The following is a 4,955-nucleotide window of genomic DNA, read 5'->3' as shown; positions in this document are numbered from 1 at the left end:
CATAAAAGGACATAAAAGAAGGAACAATTATTAGTTCCGGACACCGGACATAGCTCTACATCTGGAGGCCAATAACATGTCGTCACTTGCTCTTACTCTTTACCGCATGGCTCGACGACCTGACCCGGACCGGAACCCGGTATTGCTATGTTCAGGTATTGCTATGTATTGCTTGACAATTACGACAAATACCGCTCTATCAAGACCAATACATAGCAATACCTAGCAATATCGAGCAATACCTGGCAAAACCGAGGTATTGCTCGATATTGCTCGGTGCCTTGACATAAGGGTATTTCTCGTTATTGTCGAGCAATATCAAGCAATACCTAGCAATACCCCAATCTGCTCAAATCAGCCAATACATAGCAATCCTGGGTCTGGTCCGGGTCCGGTCGTCGGGCCGCGCGATAAAGAGTAAGAGCATGTGGCACCATTTTACCGGCGTCCGAACGTAGAGCTACGCCAGGACATCGAACCTAATAAAAATTCTAAAAGGAGAGGCTAATTTCTACTATAACTGAATAAATTAGGGGATATTAATGAAAAATTAGAAGGGTATTTATGTATCTTTAAGCTCGTTGATGATTTTGTCATAAAATGGTCTACGTGCAGGATAACCTAAATGAAAGGGATCAAAATAAAGAGTTGTAAGGCCCAACGGCCCAATTTAAAATGGGCCAATTCTCTCTCAATCAACCAACCACTTCTCTTCCATCTTTCTCGGTTCTCTCTATTTTTATCTCCGGAATACTTAAAAACTTGTCAGTGATATAAAACTACAAAATTGATATTATAATAAAATAAATTAAAAAATATCATATATTTTAATTCTCCTCTATGAAAGAAATAATAAATGAATATTATTGATATATCATCAAAAAATTACCTTGATCCGGCACGAATCTCGATGCAAAATCAAGTTGGGAACTTCCGAAATTAAAATTGGGATCATCAGAACTCCGATTTCAGCAAACTTATAGTCAAACTGAGCGTCTCGAGAATACAAACCCAACGACACTAAATTCAACCCAATCCGAGCTCAAACGGGTCCAAATCAAGAGTTAGAAGCGTTGTTGGCAGGTTCAAACCACAATTTGGATTACCAAACGATTTCCAAACATAACGTGCTTATAATCGAATCAAGCGGCTCGACGAGACAAATCCAATGAACCCTAGATCACCAAAATCCGACATCAATAAGACATTCAAATGTCCATCAAACAGTCCATGATCAAGGGATTCAACATCGGCCGTCCATCCAACCACTCCCCATTTACCCTTGATCTCTAACATATTTACGGGTCATGTCACTTCGTAAATCTATAAATAGATCCCTCATTTCTCTTGAAAGGGATCCAAGCAAGAAGAGAAGAATGAAGAAGAGAAGTAAGAGAAGGAAGAGAAGGAAGAAGTTCCTTCTCGACCATCGCCTTAGTTCGCCGGACCACCACCTAAGGCCATCGCCTTCGCCGGACCACCACCTGAGGCTCTCGTCTTCGTCAGACCACACACCACCTGAGTCCCTCACCCTCATCGGACCACCGCCTAAGGCCCTCACCTTCGCTAGACCACCACCTAAGGGTCTGAACTCCGCCATACCAACACTTGAGATTCTAAACTCTGTCATATAATCAACTGACGCCAGAATTCTGTCAAGTCGCTTTCAGACTACTATATGACACCCCAACTTCCAAGTGACGCCACACTAGACTTCAACCATATGGTTGAAATTTGTCATTTGATTGCCCTCAAGGACGAGTCAGCTCATTGTATTCAACTCAAATTCTAGTGAAATCTTTTCAACTAGGTTTGGCCCCGTGATTTTTCCCATTTCTGGGATTTTCCACGTAAAAATCTTGTGTTCTCTGTGTGTGAGCTGGATATCCGTGCAACGCTAAGAAGTAAAATTACAACTCTATTGTAGTGTATATTATAGCATGCAACAATTATAAATAATATAATTTAAGCATTATTTATTAATGATATATTTAGTTTTCTTTTTAAAAATTAAAAATCTCTTAGCAATCATCCCCTCTTTCACAATCATGTTAAAAATAATTTCATTTATTTATTATTTTTTATTCATTTGACATATATATGCTGCCCGACATGTCATACATATATTGGACTAAAAAAATTTTATTTGATGAAATAATAATGCATTATAGTGAACATCTCTATTTGGTTAGGTTGATATTGATGATGACGACGACGATGATGATGATGACGATGATGATGATGATGATTATTATTATTATTATTATTATTATTATTATTATTATTATTATTGTTGTTGTTGTTGTTGTTGTTGTTGTTGTTAAATAACAAGAAAAGATTGTACAAAAAATTTAATATTTAATTAATTAAAATTTTAAAATTTGTCATTTATGGGTGATTTGTTGCTTTGGTAAGAACATTTTTAACTGTTATTATGGAAGGTGTTCTTTTGATAGACAAATGGCATCATCCATATATGGACGTATTTTAAATAATGACAAATCTAATGAAATAAAAAATGGACGGATTGATAGCTTTTAAGATTTTGTTCATTTTTTAATATATTTTTACAGTGTTATTTTGTCCATCGAAAACAAAAACTAATAAGAATTGAATTTATTACTAATTTATCTTCCCGTTTTGAACAAGTCTAGCTAAGCCTTAAAAATATGAACTTTCTTTTTTGCTATATCAGCTCAAATATTTGTAAAATTAATTTTGCAAAAAATTTATGTTTAAAATAAATTTATTGTGTGTTTGAGAGAGAGAGAAAGAGAGAGTGTCTTTGATTATTGAGGGTAGAGTGATGAATTTAGGAGTAAGAAATATACCTTAAGAAGAAAAAGAAGAAAAATGAGAGATCATATAAAGATGACATTATATATGATTTAGACTTCATTTGGGACGGCCTTTTTACTGCTTTTTAAAGCAGCTTTTTAGTATAAAATTTTTAATTTTGTACTTAAAAGCTGCTTTAAGAATGAATAAAAAAGGCATCACAAACGAATCCTTAATGTGGGGGTTGAATCATTTATAAAGAAAGATGTAAAAAAATATAACTAGTATTTAGCTAGTCTCGTCAGGAGGAAAAAAGATAATCTCCCCGTCCGCACTCCGCACCTAATAATCTCTCCATCAGGAGAGCTTAGTAGCGGAGAAAACTATGAAGAGTAGAGGAGAGGCAAGAAGACTACTCTCGTATATCAATATACTCATCCTTGGTCATATCAATGAAAATTCATAGAAATTGAGCTAAAACAGATAACTAAGATGGAGTATGAAACCTTCAAGAAGACTCCAACAAACTCTATGAGGGGACTAGCCTCCCAACTTATGCAAGGCACTCGACCCTATTAACCGACCATGTCAAATCGTTCATATTCATCAATTCTCAAACAATTTTTGCGTTTTTTGACAAATAGCTTTACATGGATCTACTCTCACTAAAGAAATTTTAATATGGTCAATGAGTTATAACTAGCAATATTCGCTCTATTACTAAACTCCATTAGCCCATCATATAATTATTCCCATTTCGCTTAAATGCCATATTTTCCATAGAGCCAAATCTCGACATGGACTTATAAATAAAAGGTCAAACAATCAAACCAAGACATTCTAAACACTAACAACTCTTATACATTGAGATAATATAATGAAATCTTAGAGCTATCTCTTTTATGGTCTCTCATTTTCCATCAAATTTACGAAGGCTAACTAAGATAAATTTCTAGATTAGTATAATTTTCAAAAAATAATATCCCATAACATCAAGAGAAAAAATTTATTCCAAACAAATATTTAAAATGTTAAATAATGATTTAATTAATAAATTAAATTTTGAACTTTGAATTGTTGTGGGCTAGAATATACGTGGCGGTAGAGTCAGAATTTTACATCTCAGCATTATACAAATATTCAGCACTGTTAGGTATTGGTCCTAGATTTAGGTTGTTTCTTGTATGGCTTGTAAAGCCATTAGTGTAGCTTTCTATGTTGCTATTTTGTGTTTATAAATAGAGGCTTATAGGTTGTAATTGGTCATGGTTAAGAAACACAAGTTTTAATTTCCTGCCCTCTCCCTCTCTCTCTTCTCGTCTCTCTCAAAATCAAGAAGAGGAAGTGCTTCTTCCTCTCAAACAATATCTCACATATGGGTATCAGAGCCACGGTAGTGGCGATCTCGAGGTGGAGGAGAGGCGATTTTCTTGTCCAAAGAAAATGATTCAAAGAAGTCCAAAGAAAACGATTCAAAGAAGGACATAAGTTCATTTTCTTGAAGGGAGAAGGATCCACGTATAGGCTGTTTCATGCAAGGCTGATCGGCCAGAAGCCGGAAGCTGGAGGTTGGACTCGGCGACCTTGCTTGACATTGGATCGAGGAATAAAAAGGTTCATTCTCACAGAGTAGATGCAATGGAGGCCGGAGCTTTCGCATGAAGGAGATATTGAAGCAACAAGACTGCAGGAGGTCATTGGGCTCGCGAACCAGAACCTGGAAACGAACAAGAATTTTTTTTTTCTGGAAACTGATTATGCATAAGATTATATATGTCATGGTGACATCTGAAGTCGTCTAGGATGTTGAGAAGACAGACGATGCAGGAAGGATCAAAAGTTCGCTAAACAGATCGATCTAGCGGGAGGAAGATAACCCGTTGTATGCAGTGGATTCAAGTGGATCTGAAAGCTTGAGTTGGTTTGCTTTTTGGAGTAATAAAGAAGAGATTAGATCTTCTTTGGAGGTGGAGTTTTGGACTTCAAGTGGAGTCCGGAAGACAATGAAGTGCAGCCGGTATGTTCTTGGGGAGCAGTGTCAGGCAATGCGCCCAGAGGATCACGGGCGTGCGGTGCGCGAGGGGGTTGCATGGAAGCACGGAGATCACGTAGGGCGCAAGGGAGAGCGCAGGGCTCGGTGTGCGGGTGGATGCTCGCAGGATGTGGTCGGAGTCAAA

This window comes from Dendrobium catenatum, unplaced genomic scaffold, assembly GCF_001605985.2.
Source record: "Dendrobium catenatum unplaced genomic scaffold, ASM160598v2 fragScaff_scaffold_1284, whole genome shotgun sequence".
Lineage (NCBI taxonomy): Eukaryota > Viridiplantae > Streptophyta > Magnoliopsida > Asparagales > Orchidaceae > Dendrobium > Dendrobium catenatum.
Note: the sequence above shows the minus strand (reverse complement) of the source record.